At 49.5% G+C, this 9,806-nt stretch overlaps 1 pseudogene across 1 annotated transcript; it reads left to right on the top strand.

The window, feature by feature from the left end:
* Positions 1-5,323: 5,323 nt before the first annotated feature.
* On the top strand, positions 5,324-6,576 carry LOC110289870 (annotated as a pseudogene). The gene has a single exon (XR_002377378.1). The product of XR_002377378.1 is annotated as a high mobility group protein B1 pseudogene (transcript).
* The last annotated feature ends 3,230 nt before the right edge of the window (positions 6,577-9,806 follow it).

Genomic DNA, 9,806 nt, shown 5'->3' with positions numbered 1-9,806 from the left:
CTGTCTCGAAAAACCAAAAAAAAAAAAAAAAAAAACTTGTTTTGTTAATCTCTAAAGCATGGAAGGTGCCAAATTGGACTGAGTTCCTTTATTCAGCAAAGGCTTGTATCTGTTTCACAGAGTGGGCACAAAGTGGTGATAAATACCTTTATTTGCTTATAACTACCGTGTGTGTGTGTGTGTGTGTGTGTGTGTGTGTGTGTGTGTGTGTGTTGCGATGGCCGTTACAGGAAGGTTCCTCTCTATCGGGTGCTTCCACTGCCTGGTCCCTGGGCTGCAGACATCTTGCCTCCCACACCTCTCTTGATGTTCTTCAAGCCAGGCCAGGACTGTTGTCTGGGTTCTTCTAGGTGTGGCGCTGGCTGCACCTTGCCAGGCCATCAAGGGGGTGGGGGTGCATCCTTCCTATTATCTCTCCAAAGAGCTTGTCCCCCCTTCTCTGGAATCCCGTCCTGCTCGCTCCCAGGCTTGGAGTTATGGTCCTCCTACTAGAAGACTAGGAGGGCTTCTCCTTGTGAATAAGGAGAGCCTGGGTCATCTTGCCTCTGGGCCTGGAGCCCACACCGCTGAGTCTTCAGGGAGAGGGAGGCAGTGTGCCAGGCCCTGCATCAGGGGCAGGAGCCTCTGACCTCTGACTTGGAAGAACCACTTCAAGGCAATACCTTTGTTCCATGTTCCCAGCCCTTCTCCCAGAACTTGATTTGAAACCCAGAATTGCCATCTGTGTCGGGCTTCTAACCAGCTGGGTGGGAACTCCAGAATGGGGGTGGGGTTCCAGCTGCCCACTGCAGTCCTTGGAAATCACCCAGTTCCTGGAAAGGCAGGGACACCTCAGTGGGGGCTGTAGTCAGGGCTGCAGGCTCCAAGAGGGCACAGGTCCCATTCCTATCTAGTCCCATGCCTGTCATGATACAGCCATAGTATGTGACCTCGGCCCCTCTAAGCATCTTGGCACAAATGAGGACAATTCTGCCAATGCCCATAAACGGCATTGCTGACATTTATGTCCCGTCCTGCTTGGAGGTGCCTGCATCAAAGAACACAGTGTTTCCGGCTTTGGGAGGCTCTTACCCTATGCCTAAACTTGTTGCTATTTTTGTGATTTTTCCCCCCTCTGGGAATAACTACCTTCTGTGCCTTTAGGCCAGATTGTAAAAAGAACACCTCCGCCATTTCCTTTAAAACCTCCCTCCACCCCTCCACCCAGTCATCGACCTTCTACAGCCTTAATTCTAGGGATGATCTGCTATTTCCAAAAACCAGATCCAGCCAGGGGTGTGGGTACACATTTGTAATCCCAGCACTTGGGAGGTGAAGGCAGGGGAGTGTACAGTGATCCTGGCCTAAATAGTCTGAGGCCCACCCAGACTACAGAAGACTTTACACAAACAAACAAATCAGTTCCACAGGATCTCAAATTTTTGATCCTTGGATTTCAGATTCCACATAGCACTGTGCAGGGCTTCAGTGAGGAGGAAAGAGACACGGAAAAGGCTAAGCACCTTGAACCTGGGCGTAGAAAGGCTCTAAAAGCCCGGAGGGAGGCTGTGAACTGCGTAGCTGCTACATTGTAGCAGTAAGGGCTCACCCTCTGCAGGCCATTGCTAAGGCACCTAAGCCGTCCTCCCTGGCAGAGTCTGGGAGTGGGGGTTGGGAGCCAAGCTCTGCCCTGAGGCTTCAGATCTCACACAGAGCACCAGCCTCTGAGGCCTCAGCCTATGACGTGCTCTGCGCATAGGTGATCTAGATGAGCCATACTTACGTCTCAGGGTCATGGCAGGGCCTGACTGAGCATAGGCTTAGCATGTGCCTGGCTCACACCTCTGTCACCACAGCCATTGCCTACACCACAATGGGGAAGTCTCTCATAGCCCTGGGGACCTGAAGCAAGACCTGAAGTGGCAGCCACAGCGGGATAGAGAACTCTGGCATTCCACGGAGGTCTCTGTCTAGCTTGCAGCCTGTAGCTCCTGGCTTCCTGCTTAGAGACACAACCAACTGGTTTAGATTCCACAGGGGAACCGAGCTGCAGGACTTGCCCACTTTCTAAAAATATGAGTCCTGAGTGTATTTCCCTTCTCTGGGGCTGGGTTCGCTTGCCTGGCTTCCTGCTCAGAAAGCCAGCATTGGACAAAGCACACATGTGAGCTCACAGTTCCAGGCTGCCTCCTTTCTTGGCCTGCGGAGGACTCTTTCCACAGCCTCCCTTCCAGGCCTCCTCCCTAGAGGCAATGCCAGCCCAACTCTCCCAGAAGACTGGGGAACCATGTGGCCAGCAATGGCCCTCAGATGTGTCCCATACATACTAATTTTTTTTTTTTTTTTTTACTATATAGACCAGGCTGGCCTGAAACACAGATCCACCTGCCTCTGCCTCCCGAGTTGCCTCTGCCTCCCGAGTGCTAGGATTAAAGTTTTAGAGGCACGGCCAGAAAACAGAAAGTGTGTCCCTCTCCCAAGGTAGATGAAGTACCCTAAAGTGCTGGCCTACAGTATCTTTGAGGTGGGGGTCCCATTACATTTTCTAACCTTTGCACCCACGGTGTACCTATTGTGGCACCCGGCACATAGTAGGTGCCAAAAACAGCAATTAAGTTGAATAGTTGTGAGAGAATAAGCATATTACAGCAAGAGTCTGCTACCAAGAATAGTCTAGCTCGGAGAACAGAGACACAGAGGGAGGTGATCACTGGAGACCCCCTTCCCTGACAAGGGCCAGTCTATGTCTCCTGCATCTCCAGTACATGATCTCTGGGTTTCCCTTGAATGGACCAAAAGGATAGGTGTTGGTTGTGGCCAGCCCTTCCTGGATACATCCTACTAGCATTCGAGTGCCCTACTATGTGCTGTTCTGGGAGCTGATCACATAATAGTGAGCAGGCAGTTCAGGCTGCTTCCTCCATGGGCACTGCAAAAGGGTTAAATGTGGGACTGCAGAACTGAGGGCAGGGGAGGTGGCCAAGGTGATACCTGGAGGACAGCGCCAGAGCTGCTAGAAACAAAAGGGAGAGAGAGTGAGCTCCCGCAAAAGGAATCACACTGACCAAGACTCAGAGCAGGTCAGGAAGAGGAAGGTGTGTGAGGGACAGCAGCCTGTACCACCACTGGACAAACACTCCCCCTGAGTGAGGAAGGGCCTGAGGAAGAGCCATGCTCCCTAATCACTCAGGTTGTACAACCCAACTCAACAAACAGCATCATTCAGTACACCATAAAATAGAAGCAAAAAAAGGAGGCCCTGGGGCTGGCGAGATAGCTCAGTGGGTAAAAGCACTGACTGCTCTTCTGAAGGTCCTGAGTTCAAATCCCAGCAACCACATGGTGGCTCACAACCACCTATAATAAGATCTGATGCCCTCTTCTGGTGCGTCTGAAGACAGCCACAGTGTACAATGTACTTATTTATAATAATAAATAAATCTTTGGGCCTGAGGGAGCAGAGCAGACTGGAGCGAGCAGAGGTCCTAAACTCAATTCCCAACAACCACATGAAGGCTCACAACCATCTGTACAGTTACTCATATACATTAAAAAAAAAAAAGAAAAAGAAAGGAAGAAAGAAAGAAGAAAGAAAGAAAGAAAGAAAGAAAGAAAGAAAGAAAGGAAGAAAGAAAGGGCCCTGTTCTTGAACTTGTTACTGTGTGAAAGGTAGGGAGAGAGCTGTGGCCAGGACTAGGTGGAATTCCTGACAAAGCAGGTGGGTGGGGCCCAGGAGTAGAAGGACAGTGTCATCACAGGCAATTAGGAGTTGGGAATGTGCCAGGTCAACTCTAGTCTCTCCACACTAGAGCCAGAGGGTTTCAACATCCCTGCTTGCAATCAAAGAAAAGGAAAATGCCCAACCTTCCTAGGAGGGCGCAAAACATAAAAAATACTGTATGTGTTACACTACATGGTGCTAGACCAGTTCCTCCATGCAGCACCCATGGTGCTCCCCCATGCAGCACCCATGGTGCTCCCCCATGGTGCTCCCCCATGCTACTCTTATTGTACACCACACACTATAATACTGTTTAGCAAATGTTTGGGAAACCGAGCCAAGGTTTATGCAGCTGGGAACAAGGAGCCCTATTTGTTCAGCTCCGTGTTTGGGGTCTCAGTCCCATGCTGTGAAAGTGTCATTTCTAAAACCGGTTCTCTGTCCACCCAGTTCCCAGGTTGCATCCAGGCAAGTGGAGGCAGGGAGGGGCCTGTGGGCCAGGCTAATGACACTTAATGGGAGATGGAGTCTCAGATGCAGACAGCAGCCACACTGGCTGATCCTCTAATGACAGAGAATGTTCGGTGGGTGTGGCTCCTCCTGTGTCGGTTGGCCGCCTTCAGAGGCGTCATCATGGGAGAGTCCTGATCAGACTGCCCGAAGTAGGGCCTTGAACAAAACTTACCTTGGGATCACACTTTATTTTATTTTTTTAAAGATTTATTTATTTATTATATGTAAGTACACTGTAGCTGTCTTCAGACACACCAGAAGAGGGCGTCAGATCTCATTTCAGGTGGTTGTGAGCCACCATGTGGTTGCAGGGATTTGAACTCTGGACCTTTGGAAGAGCAGTCAGGTGCTCTTACCCACTGAGCCATCTCACCAGCCCCACACTTTATTTTTGAACGCTTGTTTAAAAGATGCATATCCTTTTAATTATTTACGTGTGCCTGGGTCTGTATGTTGATATGTGCACTGGTGAGTTCAGACGCTTATGCAATCTAAAGCAGTAGCTGAATCCCCTGGAAGTGGAGACAAGGCAGCTCTGAGCTGCATGACCTGAGCCTGAGTACAGGGAAACAAACTTGGATCCTCCGAGAGAACTCACTCCTCTTGAACTGTGCGGAGGAGAGAAGGCCTGGAGGTGGAGACTGGTATATCTGTGAAATAAAGATGAGCTTGGGTCTGGCCCTGCCACACACACGCTGGGCACCCAGCTGGGCCCATGTCACTTCCCATCTCTCCACTATTCACGGGACTAGCCAGGAGCAATTAGACCATGCTATGATAAGAAAATCCCCCTAAGGTTTTTGTATCTTAACAAAATGTAGCCTATTTTACTTACAGCCATCCTTTAAGCCTGGTACTCCTCCAATGGCTGTGTAGGAAGTGGGGCCTCCTACACTGGAAATTGTTGCAGTCAAAAGGATGACTCTGACTGTAGACTTGTCATCTGACAGTGGCTTTGCTATGTGAGTGAGCTCAGCCCTCCTTCTTGCCAGCTTTGGCATTTCTTCTTGCCACAGGATCCCTCTCACCAGAGAGAAAACCCTCACTAGATATACCCCCTGACACACACACACATCTTGGATTTGCAGAACTCAAGACTGTGAGCCGGCTCTCACAGCCATTGCAGTACATTGAGCTCCATAGAGACAGCGCCGGGGCAAGCGCGAGCCGGACGGGCACTGGGCGACTCTGTGCCTCGCGGAGGAAAATCAACTAAACATGGGCAAAGGAGATCCTAAGAAGCCGAGAGGCAAAATGTCCTCATATGCATTCTTTGTGCAAACTTGCCGGGAGGAGCACAGGAAGAAGCACCCGGATGCTTCTGTCAACTTCTCAGAGTTCTCCAAGAAGTGCTCAGAGAGGTGGAAGACCATGTCTGCTAAAGAAAAGGGGAAATTTGAAGATATGGCAAAGGCTGACAAGGCTCGTTATGAAAGAGAAATGAAAACCTACATCCCCCCCAAAGGGGAGACCAAAAAGAAGTTCAAGGACCCCAATGCACCCAAGAGGCCTCCTTCGGCCTTCTTCTTGTTCTGTTCTGAGTACCGCCCCAAAATCAAAGGCGAGCATCCTGGCTTATCCATTGGTGATGTTGCAAAGAAACTAGGAGAGATGTGGAACAACACTGCAGCAGATGACAAGCAGCCCTATGAGAAGAAAGCTGCCAAGCTGAAGGAGAAGTACGAGAAGGATATTGCTGCCTACAGAGCTAAAGGAAAACCTGATGCAGCANAAAAGGGGGTGGTCAAGGCTGAAAAGAGCAAGAAAAAGAAGGAAGAGGAAGATGATGAGGAGGATGAAGATGAGGAAGAGGAAGAAGAAGAGGAAGACAAAGATGAGGAAGAAGATTATGATGATGAATAAGTTGGTTCTAGCGCAGTTTTTTTTTCTTGTCTATAAAGCATTTAACCCCCCTGTACACAACTCACTCCTTTTAAAGAAAAAAATTGAAATGTAAGGCTGTGTAAGATTTGTTTTTAAACTGTACAGTGTCTTTTTTTGTATAGTTAACACACTACCGAATGTGTCTTTAGATAGCCCTGTCCTGGTGGTATTTTCAATAGCCACTAACCTTGCCTGGTACAGTCTGGGGGTTGTAAATTGGCATGGAAATTTAAAGCAGGTTCTTGTTGGTGCACAGCACAAATTAGTTATATATGGGGACAGTAGTTTGGTTTTTTTTTTTTTCCTTTGGTTTTATTTTTGGGTTTTATTTTTTTCATTTTCAGTTGTCTCTGATGCAGCTTATACGAAGATAATTGTTGTTCTGTTAACTGAATACCACTCTGTAATTGCAAAAAAAAATTGCGGCTGTTTTGTTGACATTCTGAATGCTTCTAAGTAAATACAATTTTTTTTATTAGTAAAAAAAAAAAAAAAAAAAAAGACTGTGAGCCAGTTGAAGCTTGTCTTGTTTATAAATGACCACACAGTGTTATTCCAGAACAACAGCGTGTGACAGACTACAACCGTTCCCAAAGTGTCCCTGCAGTAGAGGAGGGTGAGGCACTGAAAGCATCTGGTGGGCCAAACCTGGATGGCATCTCTCCTCCTACCATCTATCTCTGGACTGGGTTCATCATATCACATCATGGGGATTGTCAGGAAGTCAGTGTGCTCCCACGAAGAGACAGCTATGGAGAGCGTGGAGCGGGGTCTGCACGACCCCACTGCTGAGGGCTTCCATTCATGCTCTATTTTGGAATGAGGGCCAGGCAAAGTTATATGTTGGAGCCACTAAGACCTCCCTGTCCTCACAAAGTTTAGCAAGTGACACCCATAGCTACAGCAGTTACAGCCTTGGACGGTGACAGGGGCATAGCCTAGAGCCAGGGCAAGTAGGGAAGCGCTTTTACAACTAGTCTCCCAAAACAGCATCTCTGTGTGTGCACAATTGTGTGTTTCTGGGGCTGGAGAGGTGGCTCGGTGGTCAAAAGCACTGGCCGCTCTTGCAGAGGACCAAGGTTCAGTTCCCAGCACTTACATCAGGTGGCTCACAGTTGCCTTGAACTCCGGGGGACAAGACTCTCTTTTCTGGCCTCCACAGGCCCTTGGACACATGATACACACACTCATGCAGAGACACAATACTCATAAATACACATATAAGTAAATATATTTAAAGTCTATTGTGATTGTTACACAAATTATATTTATTGAAAGTTGTATTTATTAAGCGGGGGGAGGGGAGGCTTTTTTTTGTTAAAGTGTGGCTCACAGGGCGCTGGTATAACTCATTTAATCTGCCTCACTAACAGTCTCTTCCTTTCTTTCTTTCTCGAGTGTAGCCCACAAAGCCTGTGTCAAGCCCTGATTTGTAGTATTCGCCTATGGGGGGAAGTAAACACTCCTACAGGGTCGGGCCAATGTCCAGCTCGTGACGCCACTGAGCTGAGCTGGGGAGAAGTGTGCATGCAACAAGGAACCACTGTGTGGTAGCTCCCGTCAGGGGAAGGGAGCTCAGAGTCTGGCCTTAAGGCTCCGCCTCCTACTGCTGAGGTACAAAAGTGTCCGCATGTGGTGGGTGAGGCCAGACCACTAGCCTGGCAAAGCAGCCTGTGACATCCTTCCTGGGGTCTGTCACCAGGTTCTCCGGGCATGGCTAAATGAAGCAATCCTGGAGCAGATTTTGCCCATGGAACAAGAGTACCAGGGAGTCTACAGGATGCTCATGTTTTATGACATTGCCAGCTTTATAAGAAGACTACAGCAGAAGTGTGTCTGAGAGCTGCCCAGGGACTCAGCCTGAATGTCTGTCCTGAGCTCTCAGGTCAGTCCTGAGCAGGACACAGGACGTATTACAGAGGAAACTGAGACAGGAGCGTTTGGGATCCAACAAAATCCTACAGATAGTCAGGGCCAGAGCCAAGATGTGAGCCCAGGTGGTCTCACTCCTGCTGTGACCCTGAGCTGTTCTCCCCCTCACAGGGGTCTTGTCCTAGGAACTTGCCCACTATTCTGGGACTCACTGAGCCTGAGTCTTATTGTTTGAGGGACATGAACCAAGGCAGGCCTGAGTTGTCAGACTACCATCTTAGCCAACTTGGGAGACATTTATTTTAAATAGAGTATGGGCCAGGCATGGTGACATAACTTTAATCCCAGTATTTGGAAGGCTTAGGCAGGTGAGTCCAAGGCTAGCATGATTTGCATAAAAAGTTTGAAGTCAGCTAGTGAAATGCTGTCTAAAAATAAATAAATAAATAAATAAAACAACCACCAGCCACAAAACACAAAACTTAACAGAGCCAGGGCTCTTGAGTGTTTTTCTTCAGTGCCCCTTTTCTCTGAAAAAGAGAGCAAAGCTACTTTTTCAAGTGAGAAAGATGAGAAAGCCAGCTTTGGGGAGAGAAGTCTGAAGGAAAATCCCCAAATACCTGGCTCATTGCCTATTCCCTGCAGAGTGGAACATGGCCCCCTTGGGCGTGCCCCAGGTGCAGGTTGCTGGGGAGTGACTCAGGTGGGAAGGGCTGGCACATGCCTGCTTTAGGAGAGCAAGGAGAACCAAGAGGAGATGGGAAATTCCCTGTAGGCAGGAAGTTGGTGGAACAGGAGGAGATAACCCACCCAGCCTCCAGCATGCAGCTTAAGAGTGCTTAAGAGCACACTCAGGAGTTATCATTAGCACAGACAGTGTCACAGGCAGCGCACCAGGAAGCGTCACTCCTGAGGGGTCGTCTGAGGGAGGGATCACTCAGGCTGCCCTCTGGGTTTGCAAGGTTCCTTTTTTGTCTGGGGATAAGTGTGTGAGTCAGTAGCTCTTGGCTGTCCTGGAACTTGCTATATAGACCAGACTGTCCTCAAACTCACATGTGTATCTGCACGTCCATGTGCATAGATAGACCTGCATCTCTTAGCTCAGTCCCCAAGGGCCTCAGGTCAGTCACAGCCTGATCTCCACAGGCACACACTGTTCATTCTCCACTGATGAGAGAAGCACTCTAGAGAGAGGTGACTCCAGAGTTCAGACAGGGAAGGCAGAGAACAGAAAATAAAATAAGTAGGAGTGGTGGTGCACACCTGTAATCTCAGCACTTGGGAGACAGGCGTATGGATCTCTGTGTGTTCAAGACCAGTCTGTTGCCTGGTCCATGCAGAGAGTTCCGGATCAATCGGGCTACACAGTGAGACCTTACTTGAAGAAGGAGAAGAGGGGGAAGAACAGGAGGAGCAGGGGGAAGAGCGGGAGCAGGAGCAGGAGGAGGAGGAGGAGGAACAGGAGAAGGAGGAAGAGGAAGAGGAGGAGGAAGAGCAGGAGGTAGAGGAGGAGGAACAGGAGGGAGGAGGAAGAGCAGGAGGGAGGAGGAAGAGCAGGAGGAGGAGGAGGAAGAGCAGGAGGAAGAGCAGGAGGAGGAGCAGGAGGAGGAAGAAGAAGAGGAGGAAGAGCAGGAGGAGGAGCAGGAGGAGGAGAAGCAGGAGGGAGGAGGAGCAGGAGGAGGAGCAGGAGGAGGAGGAGGAGAAGGAGGAGGAGCAGGAGGAGGAGCAGGAGGAGGAGCAGGAGGAGGAGCAGGAGCAGGAGGAGGAGAAGGAGGAGGAGCAGGAGGAGGAGCAGGAGGAGGAGCAGGAGGAGCAGGAGGAGCAGGAGGAGGAGGAG

The sequence above is a fragment of the Mus caroli genome, chromosome 2 (genome assembly GCF_900094665.2).
Source record: "Mus caroli chromosome 2, CAROLI_EIJ_v1.1, whole genome shotgun sequence".
Taxonomy (NCBI): domain Eukaryota; kingdom Metazoa; phylum Chordata; class Mammalia; order Rodentia; family Muridae; genus Mus; species Mus caroli.
This window is presented reverse-complemented; position numbering and strand designations above follow the sequence as displayed.